The sequence below is a fragment of the Lissotriton helveticus genome, chromosome 2_1 (assembly GCF_964261635.1).
Source record: "Lissotriton helveticus chromosome 2_1, aLisHel1.1, whole genome shotgun sequence".
Lineage (NCBI taxonomy): Eukaryota > Metazoa > Chordata > Amphibia > Caudata > Salamandridae > Lissotriton > Lissotriton helveticus.
In genome coordinates this window covers 84,485,132-84,510,025 of record NC_136059.1, presented here as the reverse complement: position 1 = coordinate 84,510,025, position 24,894 = coordinate 84,485,132, and positions in this window count along the sequence as shown.

Genomic DNA, 24,894 nt, shown 5'->3' with positions numbered 1-24,894 from the left:
GTCCCCGGAAGCTTGTTTCCTTCCCAGTATAAGAATTGGCTTGGTAGTTTAGTTTGCCCTGTTCCCATCATGCACTGGGACAGGAACAGACTAATTTGCATATAGCCAAGTTCTGAGCTGGGATGGTGCAGTGAGCTAAAAAACGGTGATGGATCAAGCCCTGATCTTTGGACTGGGTAAGAGTGGTCTGCTTAATTCAGGCACTCTGCTCATCACCACCCCCTTTTCTGAATCATTTTGTCCACCATAGGCGTGGAAGGGTATACTCAGATGTGAGTCCCTTGCTCATTGCACCATCAGGATTCAAGCAAGCCGGGCCGACGACGCCTGAAATGGCAGAAACCGGTCCCCGGAAGCTTGTTTCCTTCCCAGTATAAGAATTGGCTTGGTAGTTTAGTTTGCCCTGTTCCCATCATGCACTGGGACAGGAACAGACTAATTTGCATATAGCCAAGTTCTGAGCTGGGATGGTGCAGTGAGCTAAAAAACGGTGATGGATCAAGCCCTGATCTTTGGACTGGGTAAGAGTGGTCTGCTTAATTCAGGCACTCTGCTCATCACCACCCCCTTTTCTGAATCACAGCCACATTAAGTCATAAACCAGTGAAGCAAAAAGCAAAAATTTGGGGTGACCATAGGATAGCAGACCCTACTCTCCTACACTTAGTACTTTGAGTATTTGTTTTGTGTGCACACGTATGTATTTTTTTCGAATTACTGTTTTAATGTTTGAAATTTAACTCATACAAATTGCTTGGGGGTCCCCGGCTTCCAGTGGTGCCTCAATGGGGGTCCTCAGAAGTCAAAGTTTGGGAACCACTGCTGTAGGGAAATAATGTTAGCCACTGGGAGTTAGAGACCTGTAAGGAGGGAAAAGCGCTTACCCAGAGATTGTTGCTTGGAGGTTGTCATACTCACAGCTTTTCTGGTCAGAACCTGACTTGTACCTGTTGCACCGTCCTCGTACTCCGGTAGAAAGAGCTGGAGTTTCTTTTTCGTTTTTATATGCTTGCTAATTGGATTAACTATCTGCACCTGTAGCTAGGAGTAAGAGTAGAAAGACTACCCCAGGTGTGTTCCTAGCTGTCTGCTCATGGGCGGTGGAAAGACACTAGTATCTAGCACATGCGCGGTGCTGCTTGTGTCTATTGCGCATGGGCGGGTGGTGAGACACTAGTTATTAGTGCAGGTGCGCGGTAGAGTATGTGTTGTGTTGAAGTATGCAATCTGCCACTATCAATAGTGTGGGCATGGAATTTCAAGGAGGTGCATTTAGCTCGGGCATAGTGTAATGAATCATCACAGGTTGCTGTAGGAGTGGGAGGCTATGGCTGGGTATAGCAACTAATCACAACCCGATATGGGTTGGGCACGATTAGGGGTGGTAGCCTCAGTTGAGTGGGAGTTCATAGGTCAACTGGGTTGAATGGGTACTAGTAAAGACCTCTGTATAGAGGTTCACGTCAGCATGTGACTGAGTTCCAAGGGATCGCATCGTTCAGGCCATTGATGTGTGAGGAAAGGTGATAGATCCAACGCTGTCGGGGAGTGTCTGATTTTCACAGAGATCTCGTTCCAGGTCTTGGCTGCGATGTAGGAGAAGGAGAAGTCCTGATGAAGGCCCTACTTAAATTTATCCTGGGGCCGAAATGCCGATGAAATTTAAAATGAATATGGGCAACTTGATCTACTTATACCGATGTATGTAAAATGTCAGTTGTTTGCAGCCAATACCTTTAATGCTAGGAGTTGTTCTAAGTTGTTATTCTTCACTCTGTCGCTACTCACATTTTTACGGAGCACTCTATGCCTTTTTGTACTGTGAGTAAATGTTGTGGGATCTAAGTTGAAGGATCCCAGCGGTCGTCTCAATGATACTGAATGTCTTCTTCCAAAGGAACCATTGTTGTTTGATACTATGTAGATTACACAGGTTCTAAGGATCACATGGTTGCCCCTTTTATTAATACAATTACAAAAAGCATAGAATCTTACAGGGTTCATTTGTAACCTTTGACTGACAAATGCGATCAGTTCTCCTTCTTTTAGGTACAAGTAACCTAGGCTGAAAAGCTAAAGTAATGAAATCAGTATCAGGTACCATATACACTTTTAACAGTTTGGATATGTGAATTATAATCTACCTGAACAAAGCTATTGTGCCTTCCTAATGACTATACATACCTGGCTGAATAGCTCCCACTTCACACCTGTGGATTACTTTGCTCCCCAGCAACAGACTTTAAAAGACCCCCAACCCACAAGAGATGCGGACAGCCTGACAGCCAATCATATCCAGCTAAATATAAACATTATCTTCCTTTCAGAAAGAAGGGTGACTTCCTGATACTTATTTGGTTTATTTACAACTATTAAGTTGAGCATCTTATATCTTCTCACTTAAAAAAACAAAACAGCTAAGCATGAAGTTTTCAAAGTTTTTTTTATTGAAAAGAGGGGTCGCTTCAGCAGCCTATCATGGGGGGGGAGCCGTCCCCACTGCCAGGAGAGGCTAAGAGAGGCCAAGAGGAGCAGCAGTGGAGCTGGCACTGCCTGGTAGCCACCACACATAAGATCCCACCCCATAACACATCTCCATGCCCATGCTCCACCCACCGCCTCCTCTCAGGGTAGTCCTTCATGCAAGGTCCTGTTTTTAAGGCACATATGCACACTATTCCTAGGGTCCCTTACCACAGCCCTCAACGCAATCAAGTGTCCTATTGGGAATTCACAGTGCGCTATTTCCCATCTGCAATTTACTGAAAAATGGGCTAAAACCTGCATCTGGAACCTTTCCTATTCTCTTGACAGTCTTAAACATGCACAGGATTGCCACAGCAAATACACGATAAGAATCTATCTGAACACCCCATACTCTGCTGCTCTTTAAATGCACGAACAGTACAGAGTTACATATCTACCCATAACATTTTGGCATAGGAATATATTCGGAGAAAAATACGATAACTTTACCTGAATCCTGATGGAACTCTATTGGCTCCCCTTGCCGGCCTGTGTCATCTTAAAAATTAGCTGCATCATTTGCAAAGCAATCACGCCCAGCACCCCGCTAATCTTTGGAGGTTATCGCTCTAGCCAGGGCACCATTAGACCACAGACCCAGAAGTAACTCTTGTTACTGACCCTATAGGAATTACGCAATACAAAGGGGTTGGTGATGGACGGAGCATCTGAACCAATCAAACACTCACACCCAGTCAACAGATCAGGGTTTAATCCATCACCGTTCTTTAGCCCACTCTGCCACCTCAGTTCAGACACGGCCATATGCAAATCAGTCTGACCCTGTGCCTCATGGGAACAGTCCAGCCCAAACTGCCAAGCCATGCCTTATCTGGACCGGAAACAAGCTTCCTAGGACCGGTTTCTGGCATTTCAGACGGCTTCAGCCAGGCTTTCTTGAATCCAGTGGCAAAGTGAGCAAGGGACTCACGTCTGAGCATACCCTGCCAACTTATGGCGAACAAAGCCGTACAAAAGGGGGTGGTGATGGACGGAGCATCTGAACCAATCAAACACTCACACCCAGTCAACAGATCAGGGGTTTAATCCATCACCGTTCTTTAGCTCACTCTGCAACCTCAGTTCAGACATGGCCATATGCAAATCAGTCTGAACCTGTGCCTCATGGGAACAGTCCAGCCCAAACTGCCAATCCATGCCTTCCTTGGACCAGAAACAAGCTTCCTAGGACCGTTTTCTGGCATTTCAGCCGTCATCAGCCAGGATAGCTTGACTCCAGTGGTGTGGAGAGCACAGTACTCACGTCTGAGCATACCCGTCCCACTCGGGGTGACAAATGCAAAAACAACAGTTGATGGACAGAATGCAGAACAATGTCATACATTCACCCCAGTACAGAGATCTGGGCCTAAATCCATCATTTTTTTGCACTCCACACCACCACAGTTCAGACATGGCCATATGCAAATCAGCCTTGACACTGTGCCGCATCACTGACATAATATCGATTACACAAATATAGAACTACCAAAATATCGAGCAAAAATATAGAATGCAAAAACATCGAATTCCTATCTCCAAACAGGTAAGTACAAAAATATCGAATCAAAAATATCGTTGTAAAAAATATAGTTAGTCAAAATATCAAATTTTTAAAAATGTCTTAAAAGTAATTGAAAATTAATAAAATAATAAATATAATTAACTTAAACATACTTAAATAAACTTAAAATTAATAAATAATTAATGTAAGTTAAAAAAAATAAACATACAATTTGATTTCTTAATACATATATATATATATATATATATATATATATATATATATATATATATATATATATAAAAACATAGGTTATAGACCATATATAGTTAGGAATTAGCATTTACAAAACCTTGAAAATTCACTGAAAAAACCATAGGTTATAGACCATATATAGTTAGGAATTAGCATTTAGAAAACCTTATTTTACTCACACAAAACCATTGAAATTCCATATATAGTTAGTTGCACTAACTATATATCGCGCACCCGCAATCCACTGCTGATGATGTCACATATTACATCATTCATGACATGGTCAGTGACATCACTGATGACATCACTGATGACATCTCAAATGACATCACTGATGACATCACTGATGACATCTCATTTGACATCAATGACCACATCACTGATGATATCATTCATGTGACAATACAATGCATCTCCTCACATTTTAATATAACCTCTGTTTCACCCAGTGTTAAAAAGAGAGTATAATTTTTGAAACCATTGACACACCAATACTAGTTACTACATACGCACTCACTGATTGCTACGTCTACACACACCTTCACTCATTCACCCATACAATCATTCATACATACAATCACTCATCTTTACAACACTATCATATGCACTCATACACCTATACAGACACTCACAGTCTGCCACTCATCCATGGAGTTACTCACACACCTAGTCAGTCCTGTAAAGAATCAATGACACTTCCATTTTCTTGTCTATACAGTTAAACATAGAGCACCTTACATTTTCAAACATATACTAACACATACTTACCTTCTTATACAATCATTGATACAAGTACAGATTGATCTGCACAGAGTCACACACCTCCCAGCTAGCCACACACACACTCAGTCTCCCATACAAATACTTGGGCAATCAATCAATAACGCATATAGTTACTCATATAGCTACTGATCAACACATGCAGCAGTTTACAGAACAACAGACATAATGATGCACAAATTAAGACAGTTTAGTCACTAACCCATGCAGTCAGTGAGACACATTTAATCACTCACTCATACAGTCAGTCATGCACCTACTAAATCCTTCGTCCAGACACTTACACATCCACTCATTCTTCAATATGTAAGACATATTTAAACTTTATAGAAACAAAAAATCACTGGATGTTGTTATCAGTGATGTCATCAGTGATGTCATTTGAGATGTCATCAGTGATGTCATCAGTGATGTCACTGACCATGTCATGAATGATGTAATATGTGACATCATCAGCAGTGGATTGCGGGTGCGCGATATGTAGTTAGTGCAACTAACTATATATGGAATTTCAATGGTTTTGTGTGAGTAAAATAAGGTTTTCTAAATGCTAATTCCTAACTATATATGGTCTATAACCTATGGTTTTTTCAGTGAATTTTCAAGGTTTTGTAAATGCTAATTCCTAACTATATATGGTCTGTAACCTATGGTTTTTTCTGTGAATTTCATTGGTTTTTTAACAGCTAATATCTGTAGCTGTAAAATGTATTCTTCTTTAAATCCAAAAATATATTTTATATGTTTATGAATAATTTTTTTTAAAAATATTTTTTTTCTTCGTTCCCGCTTCGCGAATCGGGAAGCTTCCCGTTAGCTGACCTTGATGCCGCGAAATAGACCGCGAGCCGGTAAACGTTTCTTTACCGCAAGTGCCGCGTTAGAAAACAACATCGTGACGCCTCCCGTCCGCATGACGTTTCACGTTGTCGCGTGATACGTCATATGACGTGCTACGTTAGCGAACTGGTACGCGAAGCGAGTCGCAAAGCGCAGGTTTCTGGAAGCAAACCGGGAGGCCCTGCAAAGCGCTTAACGTAAACACAGCAAGTCATGTGACTTGGTAATAACACTTTTCATTGGTTCATTTCACTTTTGGTTTCCTAATGATGTAAGACTAGGTCATATAATCTAAAATGAACACTTTTGATTGGTTGAGAACTCTTGTTTTTCCCAAATGATGAAAATCCCTCCTTCTTTCCTCACTCTGACTTTCATCATTGTGAGAGAAAGACCCTTTGTGATCACTGAGCAATGGCTTCTTTAGTAGCTTCAGCTGGTGCTTCCCCACCACCTCCACCACATCCAAGGAAGAGTGGACCACCTGCTCAAGTTATAATTCAACAAGAAGAAGAAGAAGAGGAACAGGACGACGAGCACGAAGAGAGGCAGTTTTTGCCTGAGCAGCCCAGGACGTCTCACCGGAAAGAAAACTTCATTTGGCAATTTTTTAAAATTCCCAAAGGTCAGAAAAAAGTAAATGCAAGATACGTAACTTGCCTTATCTGTCAAGATAGACTGTCCAGAGGAACCGAGAAAAAATACAGTTTCGGAAACTACACAATGCATCGCCATATGACTAGGTGGCATCCTAACAACTACAGTGCTGCACAGTTTCGGAACGACCTAGATAATCTCCCTATTATGGCCAGAAGATCTGTTGTACCGGAAGTAACGGGACCAGAGGGCAGGGAGATGGTGCCAAATATACAAATGAAATTTGGTGAAGTAAAACACATCTGCGTATTTTGCGATGGATTCATTTCCTACGGAGAAAAAAGCATCACTCTGATCAACAGAGCTATTGACTATCATATGCAAGTTTGTACGAAACGCCCAAAATAATAAATACTTCTTTTTTTGTTTTGTTGCTCCTGTTGAGCCCTTTACAATGAATCGTTTTCATTGCCCCCTCCAAGAAAAACCCCAAAAAATATAAAACTGTTCAGAAAAATTCAAAAAAATTAAAAAAATGTTCCGAAAAATAATAAAAAAAATATAAAACAACAAAAACAATTAAAAAAAAAGTTCTTTTCAGAACTACCTCCCCGTTATTAAAAAATTGGTACAATATTTGGAACTGTGCCAACCTCTATTTCTCTTAGTTCGCTTCCCAGTTCGCTCGCCGGTACGCGAACCAGAAGCGAACCAAAAACAGTAAGTATAAGGGAAGGAAACAGACACTTATGTTAAAAGAAAGACAGCTATAGGGGAGTAAACTAGAGATACTATTACCCGTAATCCACTGCTGATGATGTCACATATTACATCATTCATGACATGCTCAGTGACATCATCAGCAGAGGATTGCGGGTTTTTTGGCAACGTGCCTTATCCACGGTTTAATAACGCTGCCTTTTGCTTTATATAAGTTTTCAAATTGTATGAAATATATACCAATAGGTCGTTATGAACCTTTAGGTAGTGCTTTTCTTCATGAGGTCTGGTCGCTTCCATACACATACAGATGTTTCAAAGATGATCAAGAAGTTTATCTGAATGGAGAGGAATGCACTGAGACGCCAGATCATTCACTAATGTGTAGGCACATACAGTTACACGGTTCATGCAACAAACACCGACCAAATATGGCTTGCGTGTTGCAAGGCACGCCAGTTCCTGCTATCATCCCCACGTTCAAGTTGTTGGAAAATGGTAGTTATTTGATGCTCAATAATGAAGATTGTTCTGAGTTAATTAAAAGTATTCCTTTTATCGTAACAGTAAGTGAACGGGTTATTTGCTGCAGAAATGTTCTATTTCCTCCCACACATGAACATAGGGAGTTTTCAATCTGGCCACAAATACCAACCTTGGGACAGATTTCAACGGCATGGCAAGAATAAGAGCTCTTTTGTCTCAGAGAGAGGTGGCCTTGAGTTCGGCCCGTGAAACTTTCGTGCTTCACATAGCGAACACCCGTACAGAGGTGCAGACCCTTTTCAATTCAGATTTGCCTTTCAATTTCAGCAAGATGGTTCCGACTATCTTTAACGCATCCTCCACAAAGACCCTGGCGCACTTTTTTAAAGTTGTTACCAGTGGTCTCGTGACTTCATTTGAGAAAATCTTTGGAGTCATCCCTGCTTCCTTTCATTCTATTTTCTCCACTCTGGTTCGTGGATTGGCATTTTTACTTGCATTACCAGTGGACGCTCTTGTGCTTTTTTACATTTTTAAATATGGATGTCCCTCCTATGCAACCTCCCACCCTGCAGCTGCTGACACTGTTCCGCAATCGCATGCTAGAATATTATGGCACAATGCCGTTGGCGATATTAAGCACGGCATATGGATTATCTTTTCGATTCTCCTACTTCACCTGTGTCCAGCCTGTATTTCACTGCCTGACCTGTGATTTCGATTGGGCCATTGATTTGTGTCTCTGCGGACCGGTTTCTCCTGACGTCGACTTTAATCAGCTGATGACTCCTATCATTACTCACAAGTTGGTTTGTCCTGGCGAAAGGATTATGGCTGTGGCATTGATGCATGGACTACTTGGTCCCTGGAATTTACTGGCGGCAGCACAGTCTTTCTTGGAACAGAGCTTTCTTGAAAACCCACCGAGCTGTCCTCTGATGGTGATAGAGGATCCGGTGCTGGGAGAGCACGTATGTTCTTTTCCGCTTTTAAATTGGATGGCTGAACTGTTTTCGGATGAAGACGGTGACTTCCTATTGGAGGCTGTTGCAGCTTATTTTGCATACACAGTTATGTCATAGACCTTTTTCATGTTTGATATGCTGAGTACTAGCATTTCATTGACAATTCATTGACTTATTTGTCAAGTTTTTATTATTTACCTTGCCTATTGGCTTAAGACTCGATAAAGTACTTGGCTGTTTTATTTTTCTTTAGCATTAAATTTTCCTAGTTTTTAATGCTTTACCTTGCGGACCGTCCACATATAAACTTGCAATCTGCTCTCATGAGATGGCACTTCTATTATCTTATTCAGTTCGTTTCCGGATCATGGGGAGGTGTCATCTAGGTCCTGGATATCTTTACACCGTGTTAGGTTAGCATGGGCTCATTACCGGTTTAAACGCCATTTTTCCTTTTTTGCAACTTCTGCACACGACACTTAGTTGTTGCTTTAGCTTTCCACCTAGTAGTTCATCGTGGTTTACATGAGAATAATATGTTATTGCTCTACTATCTGCTTTGCTTGTTAAACTATATCTGTACAGCGAGTGCTAAAGTTTCAAGAACAACACGATACAGAATTGTTATGAGGTCTGATCTCCACGACTTCATACTCATAACATAAGTGCAACTTCTGCCAATTCTGGGCATGAGGCGGGTTTTATATTGCTTTGCCGAACACACATACACAACAGTTGATGCGGTTCACATGAAGAGAGAGCTGGTGTATGCTGATGTGATTCCTTCAAATCTAAGACACTAAAGTATGGGCACGCCCTAAACCAACACAAAGAGACCTTCTTAGCAAATAATATAATATGTGTATTAGGGAGGGTGAGATATAAGCAGCCGCGGGCCGTGGAGGGAGTTACGGTGAGGCAGGGAGGCGGGGAGGGGGAGAAGCAGGGTGGAGCCCTCTCTACCTTGCCCCTCCCCCTCCCCGCCTCCCTGCCCCACCGTAACTCCCTCCACGGCCCGCGGCTGCTTATAAGTGTTGCTAACTCTTATTCATTTACAGCATGTTAACATACTGTCACCATTCGCTTTTTATGTACTAGTAACTATGCTGGTAATTTTGCTACTGATAATATGTGTACTTGTATTCTCCACCCTGCTTCTCCCCCTCCCCGCCTCCCTGCCTCACCGTAACTCCCTCCACGGCCCGCGGCTGCTTATAAGTGTTGCTAACTCTTATTCATTTACAGCATGTTAACATACTATCACCATTCGCTTTTTATGTACTAGTAACTATGCTGGTAATTTTGCTACTGATAATATGTGTACTTGTATTATCTAAGATACTACGCCTGAGAAGACGGCATTAGTAAATAAACATTTCAAATACACATGTGTTCTTCTTAACTCCATGTTCTGGTTTCTAAGAAATATATAACGACCGACTGTTCATGAGTTCCACGTATCCTGAGGTACTATAAGTTCATATTCTGGATTGTCTAAACATTGAGAGTTTGTTATATCCAATGTGACACTGTACCTAGCTTGCTAAGGAGTTTTTGATTACTAACGTGAGTTTTGGGACACCCTAATTCGCCGAGGTTCCAATCCTCTGTCCACAGTTCTGTGTGAGAACAGAAACCCTGCGACAGGGGCACCCCCGACCCTTGCTGGAGCTTCATCACACTTGCGATACAACTCCAGCAATGCGCCACCTTTACGGCACAGATACATCACGCATCTGTGCTGTTTTTGCCCCATGATGCGCCGCATTGTAAATGCAGCACACCATAGGTGACGGAACAGCGGCACAGAATGACTAACACATCCCTGGTGATGCGCCAGTCATCATAAATGTATCCCTATGCTTCTTATCTTGTTAGAGATGGACCGCCATATGTATCATCAAAGTTTTTTGCATTTCCTAAATAGCGAACTTTAAGGAATAAATAGCGATTCTTTACCATTCCTAGTTTGCGATTAGCTATTTGCTAATTACAAATTACCCATTCATTTCCTTCATTTCCATAGGGCGGTTGGACTCACTTTTAGCTCGAACGGCTGAATGGATTTCCACGAAACTTGGCAAAATTGTAGGGACTGGTAGCCCGATGTGCCTTTGCTATGTCTCAAGATATATGCTCCAGTGGTTTTTACGAAAATTAACTTTGAAAAATATATATTGGGCTACATTGGCCTATATATATGTTGGAGCCCAAATGTAGCCCAATGTAGCCCAATGAAGCCCAATGTAGCCCAATGTAGCCCAAAGATGGCCGCCAGACACACAAAAAAACAAATGTAGCCCAAATATCAGCCAGATGTAGCCCAACTATAGCCCAGTGACAGAATGACCAATCAGCTTCGCAAACCTCCGTTACGCGAAGCGGAGCGCTGTTACAGATATATATCTTTTTTTGAACGTTAATTTCTCAAAATCCACTGGAGCACATATATTGAGACCTAGCAAAGGCACATCGGGCTACCAGTCCCTAATATTTTGCCAAGTTTCGTGCAAATCCATTCAGCCGTTCGATTATTATTATTATTATTTTTTTTTGCCCCGCAGGGCCCTTTTAAAACCTCCACATCAAACCTAGGGGGTCAGCGAGGATCTACTATGCCCCCTTATAGTTATTTCCCCCTTTGTTTTGACCTCCTCTTGTCTCTCGATCCTACCGAGAGACAAGATGGCGGCCGCTACGGACTTTTTGGAATGTTGACAGACGCCGGAGAACCAATCAGCTTCGCTTCACAAAGCTCCGTTGCGCGTAAAGTACGCGTCCTGGGACGCTGCCAGGTCCGCTGTTACAGATATATATCTTTTTTTAAACGTTAATTTCTCAAAATCCACTGGAGCACATATATTGAGACCTACAAAAGGCACATCGGGCTACCAGTCCCTACAATTTTGCCAAGTTTCGTGCAAATCCATTCAGCCGTTCGGGCTAAAAGTGAGGCCAACCGCCCTATGGAAAACTCAATGTTAAAAACACGTTTTGGGACCCCCCTTTTTTCTCGGCCCCCCCTTGACGAACCCCCCCCAAATTTTCAAGGGCTGCTCAGAAACAAAATGTGCCATTTTCCTGAAAATTTCAGCCAATTCCGTCCACAAACGCCAAAGTTATTAGACATAGAATTTTCAAAAATCCCATAGAGAAAAAATCCTAACTATATATACCTACTGGCGACCGCCAGTAGGTAATATATATATATATATATATATATATATATATATATATATATATATATATATATATATATATATATATATATATATATATATATATATATATATATATATATATATATATATATAAACGTAATATTAATAAAAAATATACAATATTTTTACCATAGGATAGAGTTTGGATAAAATGTACTATAACCACTCCAGTGAGTGCAAGAGTCGGGAAAGAGTTGGATAGCGTAGGGGTAAAAATTACTATTCCCACTCCAGAGAGTGCAAGAGTAGAGAAAGCGTTGGATAGCGTAGGAATAAAAATTACTATTCCCACTCCAGTGAGTGCAACAGTAGGAAAAGTGTTGGATAGCGTAGGGGTAAAAATTACTATTCCCACTCCAGTGAGTGCAACAGTAGGGAAAGTGTTGGATAGCGTAGGGGTAAACATTACTATTCCCACTCCAGTGAGTACAACAGTAGGGAAAGGGTTGGATAGCGAGAGGGTAAAAATGACTATTCCCACTCCAGAGAGTGCAAAAGTAGGGACAGAGTTGGATAGCGTAGGGGTAAAAATTACTATTCCCACTCCAGTGAGTGCAACAGTAGGGAAAACTTTAGATAGCGTAGGGGTAAAAATTACTATTCCCACTCCAGAGAGTGCAACAGTAGGGAAAGCGTTGGATAGTGGGAGGGTAAAAAAGTATTTTTAATATTTAATTAATTACAATTCCATTACTTCCCAGCCTATTCCCCTATAAACCCACAACCTGCTACGGAAAATATATTATACAGAGAGTGCAACAGTAGGGAAAGCGTTGGATAGTGGGAGGGTAAAAAAGTATTTTTAATATTTAATTAATTACAATTCCATTACTTCCCAGCCTATTCCCCTATAAACCCACAACCTGCTACGGAAAATATATTAATACAATTATCATAATTATCAAATAATTAATTAATAAAAATGAATTACCAATTAATAAAAATTAATTACCAATTAAAAATGTATTGACAATAAATTAAAAATCAATACCAATAAATAAATAAAAAATATTTACTTAATTACAATTAAATTACTTCCAGCCCTATTCCCCTATAAACCCACAACCTGCTACAGAAAATAAATTAATACAATTAACATAATTATCAATTAATCAATTAATACAAATTAATTACCAATTAATAAAAAAGAATTACCAATTAAAAATTATTTAACAATAATTCAAAATAAATACCAATAAATAAATAAAAATATTTAATTAATTAAAATTAAATTACTTCCCACCCTATCCCCCTATAAACCCACAACCCGCTACAGAAATAAAAAGCTCAATTAAATTAAAAATATTTAATAATTGCTAAGAATTAATATTTAATTTAATATAATTAAATTACTTCCCACCCTATTCCTCTATAAACCCACAACCCGCTACAGAATTAAATTACGCTAAAATTGAATAACATAAAATTCATTACTTAAAAAAAATGTAACATACATTACAAAAATAATATACACTTTTCACACATACACTAACATACAAAACACTTAAAAAAATTCGATATTATTAAAAATTCGATATATTTTAATGCCTATATTATATACTTTCACTTCGATATTTTGACAATCGATATTCCTTACCTTCAATTCGATATTTTTAACTATTATATTGTGTCCATTTGATATTTTGTCCATTCTATATTTTTAATTCGATATTATGTCCATTCTACATTTTTACTTCGATATTATGTCTTGTTACCCCCTGTGCCTCATGGGAACAGTCCAGCCCGAACTGCCAAGCCATGTCTTCCCTGGACCGGAATCAAGCATCCTAGGACCGGTTTCGGGCTATCAGCTGTCATCAGCCAGGATAGCTTGACTCTAGTGGTGTGGAGAGCACGGGACTCACGTCTGAGCATACCTGTCCTACTCCGGGTGACAAATGCAAAAACAACAGTTGATGGACAGAATGCAGAACAATATCATACATTCACCCCAGTACAGAGATCTGGGCCGAAATCCATAGTTTTTTTGCACTCCACACTACCCCAGTTCAGACATGGCCATGTGCAAATCAGCCTTGACCCTGTGCCTCATGGGAACAGTCCAGCCCAAACTGCCAAGCCATGTCTTCCCTGTACCGGAATCAAGCATCCTCGGACCGGTTTCTGGCTATCAGCCGTCATCAGCCAGGATAGCTTGACTCCAGTGGTGTGGAGAGCACGGTACTCACGTCTGAGCATACCCGTCCCACTCGGGGTGACAAATGCTAAAACAACAGAAACCGGTCCTAGGATGCTTGATTCCGGTCCAGGGAAGACATGGCTTGGCAGTTCGGGCTGGACTGTTCCCATGAGGCACAGGGTCAAGGCTGATTTGCATATGGGCATGTCTGAACTGGGGTGGTGTGGAGTGCAAAAAAACGATAGATTTAGGCCCAGATCTCTGTATTGGGGTGAATGTATGACATTGTTCTGCATTCTGTCCATCAATTGTTGTTTTTGCATTGAAAACTAAAAGGGTGACATAAACTATTCCCACTCCAATCTAAACCATCTAGGGAAAAGTGTTGGACACGAAAGGGTTGACATTTACTATTTTCATTCCATTCTAAAACATTTTGGGGAAGGTGTTGAGACAAACACCGTCACGAAGGGGGAACAGGAACCTGTAAGAGTTAGATAAAAGGGAAGGCGCCGGCTGGTAGTTGTGTAAAGAGGCATTAGGTGGGTTGAAGACAATGCAGCCTTGGTATTTGGTGCGCTGACATTTAATAGCGCCAGTGTGGGCTTCTGAGGACAGCTTTGGGCACCGGCACTCATTCTTTTACAACTTTAGCTCTGGGCCTCTAGATGAAATCGCAGGATTGTCCTCGCCCTTTATCAGCCTCCTGTTTTCTCAGGTGCTTTCATGGCAAAAGCAGTGTGTGGAAGCCACAGACAATGTTGGAGCCCCCGTGAGTTTCTGTTCTTGCTTCTGTCGTCTAGACCCCCTGAGACCAGGAGCCACAAGGACAGTGTCAGGGAGTACCAAAGGGAAAGCAGGGGCCAGCTGAGTTTTACATCTTTTAAAAACCAAATGAGAGAGATGAATAAACATTGTCTTTGACCTCAATATTTTCCTCCAATCTGTGGTCCTGAATGACCCTTACTAAAGAAAAATCTAATAATTCACAGTAACACATCCATGACACTCTTATCCTGTGGGAAGCTTATTACATCCGAACGGAATGTCCTCACAGGAGTCAATGTCCTGAAATTCTAAAAGAGGATTACATCACAAGACTCTTCTTGTGTGGAGCGTGACCCCTCCGGTGACAGTGAGATCAGAGGATTATAAATAAAATAAATGCATAAAATACACTGGTCTCATAAGTCCAGGGTTACCAAGGTTACAATGTCTGAGTCAGCCCCATGTGTGCTTTTAGTAAGCCCATCCAAAATATTTATGACTTTCCTGTTCTGCTCTCATCAGCAGTGAAAAAGCAGAAATTGTTCTGTTTCTCGAATGAATTTTCTTATAGTGCTGGATATTTTTTGCAATCATGGATTGGGACATTTCTAACACAGTGGCAGCACCATCATTGCAAAAGGCCACTTTTGACTCACCTTAATATATTGAAATATGCCGGTGGTCAGTGCAACGCAAAGGCCATATTAAGAATTTTAGGTCTGGCTCGACAGTACAGCTCTCTATCTTACATATGGTTACCAGTTTGCTAAAATATACTTTGAGTTATTTTTGCTCCACCCAAAGGAGTATCACTCTCTCACCATATGCTATTGGCCATTGGGTGTATCAAGTCACAATTCAGGAAGTGGCCGATTGTAATTAGTGACCTTTGACATTTGTCACATTCAGTTCTTTAACTCTTATACAAATTCTGTATAGACAGCAGTCCTTTTTTGCTACTTTTTAGCCAACAAAGGAAAAGCCAATAGTGCAGGCTTTGGCATAGTGAAAAGCCTTTGTATATGCCTGTCTTCAAGTGCATTGGTGTGCACAAATAAGCACTGAAGTGTGTGTCCTGTAGCACAGCTCAGGTGGACATACCGACGCCATACAAGCATTGCACACACTATCGCCAAGGTACCCACCATCCTCAGGAGAATGTGAACCCCTCGAAAAAGGGCTGAACCCCGAAAAACGCTGGGGTCAAGTATACATAAGGTAATGTTAGGTGTCTCTAGATCAAGAACTTGTTATTCGCTCATGATTTTGGAAGCCAATTTTTATTAGAACATTGGAATGTTGAATACTCCATTGAAGACACTGGAGTGCACCGGGCTGCTAATGGCCGGTAGAAGCCTGGAGCGCCAGCATTCCAATGCTTGTTGTTCACAGTTGTTGCTGTGAAAAAAGGCCTCATGGAGCCTGATGGGATTTAAATCTCCTCAGGCTCACTGAGGTCTTTGTTTTATTTGTAACGACATTCTGCCCTCTAGTGGCGGAATGTTCTAATAGCCTTTTGGTTGGGGCTTTAACACTGAAGTGGGCCTTTAATGGACAGTATAGCCAGCTACAGAGGGCTATAAGTTGCAATTGATACGCTGGACATAAATATGATGCACTGATTCAGCACCTATGTGCATATAAGCTTTGCAGCAGGAGTAGGGTGACCACCTCACTCCTCGCCATTACAGATACTGTCTCCAGTCTAGAATTTTTAACTTACAAATAATTGATTTCAGGTGTGTTTATTTTATTAGTCCAATGAAAGCAAAACAAGGATACAGCACTCAGAACTCATTAGGCTATCATAAAAATATCTAGGGTTGGAAACAATGCCTGTAATGACCGGGAGGAGGGGATCTCCCCAAGCAGCAGAAACAGATCACTGGCTGCTTTGTGCTCCTCTGATTTGCTACAGGGATATCAGGATGAAGGAATACAGTTTGCTAGCACACTGATTGGGTTATTAATGGATCATTAGTACATCAGAATGTTGGGAGAGTCATTGAAGACAATGGAGTAGCTCCAGGCTGGTATAAGCTTGGAGCGCCAACATTCCAATGTTTATCTTCATGTTTATCCCTTTTTATTTTAGTACGTTCTACCGTCAGTGGGTGGAATGTTCTAAAAGCCTTATAACCCTTCTGCCTCTGGCTATACCAGCTCTCCCTCGTTATTGGCCCTCACCTGCAGCCTATAACTCAGGTTCAGGGCCTTTAACAACCAGTATCGCCCTCGGCAGCAGGCTATAGGGTTATAAAATTGGTTTAATATTAGCAGAGAGCACTTTCTAAAATGTAAAATGTTCTTTACTAAACTACATGCATTCACATATTAAAGCTGAACCTGTTGGCTTTGCCAATGGTTGCTAGTATTGCAGACCTTTTCTTGTGCCGTTACAGGGCCATATATGTTTGAGGGGCATCCGACCTATTAACCCCTACTGAAGTTGCTTTCCTTAAGATCCTTACCCTTGTTGCATTGGCCAAGCATGGCACTTAGTCTGTCACCCTCAACCAGATAGGAGAGGCGACGGAGGCCAAATTGGGGCAGAACCACCACCTATCCCTGCTGTCTCCTTTCAGTCTGCCCTGTGGCCCGGGGATCTTGAAGCCTCATATGTGTCCAGTTGTTGGCTGCGGCAGAAGACTCTAGGGATAGAGAGCATGTATGTTAGTGGAATGTCTGGCACATGGTGACATTCTCTGTTATATTAGGAATAGGTCTGACATGTCATGGTATTGTCTGACATAAGGGAGCCACCTGGGAAAATATTAGAACTGACTGGCATTGGATAAGGAATAGCTGGGCACATGCTACCTTTTATGGGCATATGACGAGACTACCAGTGCAAATGATTGCCATGGTTGGCATGTTATTATTTGTTCACTGACTAGTGGCATTGATTGGCATTATGAATGTACTTGAGGTACATCATTACATTTACTAGCCAGTATACATGGCAGCATGGTGGCATGATCGGAACATGGGAAATTCATGGGATATAACATTCACTGTTAGTTGATGGGTAAATGGGAAAAGGGTGGACTTAACCGGCAAATGTGCAATACCTGGGGACATGGGGGCATTGCTTGGCATATGGGAGATACCATGTTATATAGGTTACTTTGGGCCTGTCATGACATTGGCACGTATAAGGTGGGTACCTGGGAACATGGTGGCCCTCAATAACAAAAGAGAGAGTAAGGGAAATTATACAAGTATTATGTGAGGTGGGAACTCCTGGTCCCCAGAACAAATTACAAAAACAATAGAGGAGTATCCCCTCGTAGGCAGAGAAATGTTTCTCTGGATCTAGGCTTGAGTGCTCTAGTCAGCACAATATGCCCCAGCCTGTTATCGGATAGTGCATATCCTTATAGAAGACCCCTCACTCACCAACCTAGTTGGTGACATGCTTCATCATCGGGGTCCCACCCCATAGGCCGAGTGCCTACAGGGTGTGCTGCGACACCTGACTACAGTGGAGCTGGTTAGTATTTTTCTTTTATGTGTGCATAACTATCAAGAAGTGTATTAAAAGGGGCCAACACTACTCACTTCAAGTTTTTATTCTTGAGTGCTTGAACCCTTATTAAAATTGGTGTGGCACCTGTGCCTAATTAGGTAGGCTTTGGTGTCATAAGTAGTATTGTGCATTAAAAATAGCGAAGTGTGCTATGTGAAATGTGAAATTTACAAAAACTATTGATTAAAAAGGTCTACATGTTTCAACCACTAAATACATTCAAAGGTTTTCGTCAGGACCGTGGTATTTTGAACTGGGTGGTCCGCACACGCTAAGGCGCGTCCTGCCCTAGTCCAAATAGGAGACCGCAAATTACGATCTCGTGTAAAAGGGTGCGTTTTTCCTTAGTCGGGAAAAAAACGCTTAGATGCGGCACTACCGCTTCATGGGCACCAGCGTTTCCAAGACGGCAAGAGTCCGTCTCTTGCAACTTCTGATCATCAAGCGGGGGGGCACGTCCAGCAGGAACCAAGTAGGTTTTCCGCTTGATGATCAGAAGCTGCAAGAGACGGACTCTTGCCGTCTTGGAAACGCTGGGGCCCATGAAGCGGTAGTGCCGCATCTAAGCGTTTTTTCCCGACTAAGGAAAAACGCACCCTTTTACACGAGATCGTAATTTGCGGTCTCCTATTTGGACTAGGGCAGGACGCGCCTTAGCGTGTGCGGACCACCCAGTTCAAAATACCACGGTCCTGACGAAAACCTTTGAATGTATTTAGTGGTTGAAACATGTAGACCTTTTTAATCAATAGTTTTTGTTAATTTCACATTTCACATAGCACACTTCACTATTTTTAATGCACAATACTACTTATGACACCAAAGCCTACCTAATTAGGCACAGGTGCCACACCAATTTTAATAAGGGTTCAAGCACTCAAGAATAAAAACTTGAAGTGAGTAGTGTTGGCCCCTTTTAATACACTTCTTGATAGTTATGCACACATTAAAGAAAAATACTAACCAGCTCCACTGTAGTCAGGTGTCGCAGCACACCCTGTAGGCACTCGGCCTATGGGGTGGGACCCCGATGATGAAGCATGTCACCAACTAGGTTGGTGAGTGAGGGGTCTTCTATAAGGATATGCACTATCCGATAACAGGCTGGGGCATATTGTGCTGACTAGAGCACTCAAGCCTAGATCCAGAGAAACATTTCTCTGCCTACGAGGGGATACTCCTCTATTGTTTTTGTAACATGGTGGCCCTGACAGGTAGACGAAGGACACTTGAGAACACGGGAGGATTGACTGGGATGTGAGTGACATCTGGGCACCTCACAATGAGCGGTATATGGGCACATGGTGAGAATGAATCGTATATTGTCATATCTGAGCCCATGGATTCACTGTGAGATTAAGTAGCATATGATGTGAAGGTAATTTGGATATCATGACACTTACTAGTATATGGTAGAGTCTGCTTGACACATGATGACATTGACTGGCATTCCAATCGTGGCTACCTGGATTTAAAATGGGATTTACTGGCATATTTGGACCATATGATGAGGTACCTAGGCAGACAATGGCAAAGATTGTCATATGATGGGAAAGACATGATGGCAATGATTGACTCATATCTATTTACTAAAAAGCAGAATATGTTGTTTGTCAACACAATGCATGTAATTGTGAACTAAATGTGTCAATTTTCACTAAAATGACAGAATGATAATGAGGAAGAACATACTTACAAGGATTGTAGCTGTAAACTCTTTCGGTTGCCATAAATGGACATGAATGGATTGCTGATCCTCGATAGATGTCCACCATTGAAGCCTCTACCCTGGCATTCACCTGTACAAAGCCCAAGCTCCACTTTTTTCCCATCCCTCAAGTGGGTCTCAAGTTAATGCAACTTAATACATTTGTAAATGTTGTATATGTCAAACATAATTTAAATTTTAGGTTTATTGAAAACTTCCCATCACAAAAACCTGGTGGGTAATTTGCCAGTCGGATAGAGATGTAAGTGAAGACCTAACTACTGATCATGGTTGAGTCTTAGGAAGCATGGAACAGTATGCAGGAACTCACAATAAAGATAACATTCAAATCTCTTTGGCTTGTTTATAGATATACTCATAAAACAGCACTTGTTTACATACAAAACAAAAAATCACATACTGCTACTTAAAAGGACTCTTAACTTCTCAAATAAGGATTTACTGGTATGAGCACAGACCCAGCACCCCATCCAGGATACCAAGCGTTTGCCAACACCCTCCTTTTATATCTTCCACAGAAAATATTGCATTCCAAATTCAAGTCACTTTAGATGCCTACCTCTCCCTCTTCTTACAAAACTCCTATGTTCTTCAAGGGTAAATTTTAACAGTGCAAGATTTAGAGATTTTTTTTGTGAAGCATGCTATAGACATTTAATCTCTCACTCACTTACAGTACACTGCCATCAACTAACAAAGAATCTACAAGTAAATACATATAGGCAAGTACAGGTTTAGTATTCCTAAATACCCTCATATGTACATCTTCAAGGAGCTTAGATGTTAATTTAAGCAAAGTAACTCTATAATTAGTCATATTGACATACCTTCACAATATTTTGGTTCTCAATATTGAGGCCACTATATTTTTGTGAGTCTATATTTATGTCCTTGATATCCTGACATACAATGACACTCACTGACTGACTGACTCACAATTCTTTTCACCCATACTAGGTCGCTACTGTATCTTCCGTTTTCACATTAATTGAAACTTTTGATGTAATTATTATAGCAAATATTATCACCAAGTTGAATTTCAAAGAAAATGTCAACGCTTCTTACATAGTGAACATGACCCGGAAGTACTAAATACTGGATGCAAAATATGGGTCACAATTAGCAAACAGTGGCCCCGATTCACAGAACTAACTGAAGACAAAATCCTAAACCTACTACTTTTGGTATTCACAGAAGGCATTTAGTAGTAGTAACATTAGGATTGTGTCTTAAGTCTGTCTTAAGTCTGTCTTAAGTCTGCCTTAAGTCTGTCCTAAATCTGTCCTAAGTTTGTCTTAAGTCTGTCTTAAGTCTGTCTTAAGTCTGTCCTAAGTTTGTCTTAAGTTTGTCTTAAGACTGTCTTAAGTCTGTCTTAAGTCTGTCTTAAGTTTGTCTTAAGTCTGTCTTAAGTCTGTCTTAAGTCAAACTTAAGACAAAATCCTAACTTTACTACTACTAATGCCTTCTGTGAATACCAAACGTAGTAGGACAGACTTAAGACAGACTTAAGACAGACTTAAGACTAACTTAGGACAGATTTAAGACAGAATTATTACAAAATCCGAACTTTACTACTACTAAATGCCTTCTGTGAATACCAAAAGTAGTAAGTTTAGGATTTTGTCTTAAGTCTGTCTTAAGTTTGTCTTAAGTCTGTCTTAAGTCTGTCTTAAGTCAAACTTAAGACAAAATCCTAACTTTACTACTACTAAATGCCTTCTGTGAATACCAAACGTAGTAGGACGGACTTAAGACAGACTTAAGACTAACTTAGGACAGACTTAAGACAGACTTAAGACAGACTTAAGACAAAATCCTAACTTTACTGCTACTAAATGCCTTCTGTGAATACCAAAAGTAGTAAGTTTAGGATTTTGTCTTACGTTGGATGGATGGATGGGTTTTTATATAGCGCAATATCACCGCCAGGTCTCAAAGCGCTTTGCATTGGGAACCCGTCCTGGTTTTTCCCTGTGAGATAGCCCCTTACTGGGTATCCCCAAGGTGAAAGCCAGGCATCCCGCCGCGGGGGGGCCGTAGTGGAGAATAAGCAAGCTATTGCCCAGAGTTGCAGAGTGTGAACCTGTGATTCGAGTAGGCACCGAAGCGAGAATTACCGAGTCCGTGGACATTTTGGGCTCAAGACCCTGCCGCGTCGGGAATTGAACCCTGGTCCCGGGTCTGATCTCAGCGTCCGGGTCTGCCTCCTCTAACCAGTGAGCCACACTTCTCCACTTAGCTCCCACGTTAGTTCTGTGAATCGGGCCCAGTATTTTTGCGGCTAGTTCTGAATTTCACAAGCCAACTTACATACTAATAGGTTGATTCGTAAAATTTCGAACCGGAGTTGGTTATAATCTGACCTACCTCACTAATATTCATGAGGTAGGTCACAAATTGCGACTCACACCAATTGGTGATCATCACTGGGATGGTGGCATGCGGAGTCAGCAGACCACCATGTCTGTGATCACCTTTCAATAAACCTAACTTTTCTTTTAAATGCAGATGGTTTTCCTTAAAAGAAACTCAGCTATGTTGAAAAAAGGACGTTTTAAAAAAAAGTTTGTTTGACAGTTGGCAGTGGTCCCCTGCACCATTGCCTACTGTTCAACAAACTTTTTTTTAAACATTTACAAAAGGAAAAGAAGTCCCTAGGGGACCCCATGCCTTTTGCTAATGGTTTACCATCGCAACTCATGAGTCTGAGTTTTTTCTATTTTTGTGACTGGATTTTGGTCACAAAACACTGACACATCACATTCCGATTCGGTATTTGGGAAAGACACCTACAACACCCCCTTCCAAATGCCGAATCAGTAAGCATTCTCAATCCCATGTTAGGGGTCAGGAAAGCTTTAAATAAATAGTACGTTTGGGCCTTAGTTCCCAGGGTATACACAGCTGGGACGTGTTCTTGTAATGGGCTCTATGAGAGCTCAGGGAAAACAGCTTTTCCTGGGGAGCTCAGATGAGGTAAGCAGGGCAACAGGAATTATGTGGTTCTGCGGCCGCTGATTTTTTCACATAATTATGGATTTGCAAAATTTGCCACATAATTCATCATCTGCTGCATAAACCGCATATTTTAACAAAAAATTGTTTTGATATCAAAAGTTACTAAAAAAGTGTTGTGGTCTTTGTATGCAGTGGAAGACTCTTTGCAAAGGTTAACTGGACATCTTCAAGTTTCTTATTTCTGCATTTGGTTGTTAAACAGACACTAATAAGTTTAAATTATTGCCCAGACATTACTACCATATCTAAAAATGACAAAATAATGAAGTAATACTATCAAAAATGTGCTGCATTATGCTACATACCTTGGCTTTTCTTGTCACATAATTTAGTAAATTTTGCCATATAATTTGGTGCTCCCTTGCCACATAATTCTGGTGACCATGACGATAAGTAGCCCGTATTAGTTAGCCTAATGAAGGCAGAATTATACCAGTGGACGCATCCTCAGACCTGCGCCCTGTTTCACCCATTGACCAAGGGACCCCGCCCCCTGCCCATGCACGTGGCCGTGGCCCGCAAATGTTTTCTCCGCAGCCTGAAGCTGACGCAAAGCACCAGACCATATGCCCCTGCCCTCCCCCTGCTGGGCACCCCCAGGAGGAGCGGGACGGTTACGCAGCGCAATCTGGACCACTGGGTCACGGCTGGAGTAGAGACCATGGGTGACCTGTATGTTGACGGGGCCCTGCTCTCATTTGCGGAGTTATCTGACACCACGGGGCTCCCGGCCGGGCAGTTCCTACTCCATGCGACGGTAATGCGGGCATACACTGACTCCTGGGGCGACATCCAGGATGAACCGCCGATGCACCACCTGGTCCAATATCTACATGTAATGGGCAGAGGCTCACACATCACGCATTGGTTAGCGCAGGCGCTTCTCATTCACACGCAAAAACCCACGCAGCAGATTAGGGCTAAATGGGCGGCGCATCGTGGGAGGGACTGGACAGACAAGGAGTGGAACCTAGTACTAGCTAGCCCCGTGAACATCCCCCGCAATTCCCGCTTCCGTGTCATCCAACTGTACATATTGCACCAGGCATACCTAACGCCAGATAGAATAAACAGATACTTCGCGATCGACACTGCCGTTTGTCCCAGGTGCGACCTGCTAGGCGCGGATATCCTGCACATGCTTTGGCACTGCCCGACCCTGACCACGTACTGGGGGGAGGTGACCTCACTCCTGAACCACAGCACGGGCCCGGGACTGCCGGACACGTGGGAGGCGTGCATTCTCGGCCTCTATAAAAGAACTAAGCTGAACAAAACGCAGGCGCGGTTCTGGGATCTGGGCCTCGTTACGGCCAAACGGCTGATTACGCGCCACTGGAAACGGCGGGAACCGCCTACCCCAAAACACTGGTTCGCATCCTTTACAAACTGGGCAGGGGCGGAAAGCGCGGCGCTCCACCGGGAAGAAACGGCGGGCCTGCGACAGTTCCCGATAGCTCAGCTCTGGGATGGTATCCTGGGGTCCCTGAAGGGGGAGGGCACTGTCAGGGGGCTCACGTAGACTGGGTGAAGCCAGAGGTGGGTCACAGAGGCTAATGCTGTATCGCAGGAATCACCGCAAGCGGCGCCCCCCCCCCCCACCTCCCCCCCCTGACACAGACAAGACACAGCCAACGCGTAAACCTCAGACACGACCCAACGCTCACGCAGGCGCCCATCAGTGGCCATTGCCCAGCAGCGCGCCCCAAACACAAAGTCGCTGACATCGCCCCCGCAAGCACACTCCAACCCCCCCCCCCCACCCACCATCACATATATGTTTACCTGTTTACAGTATCGGACCCCTGCTCACGGA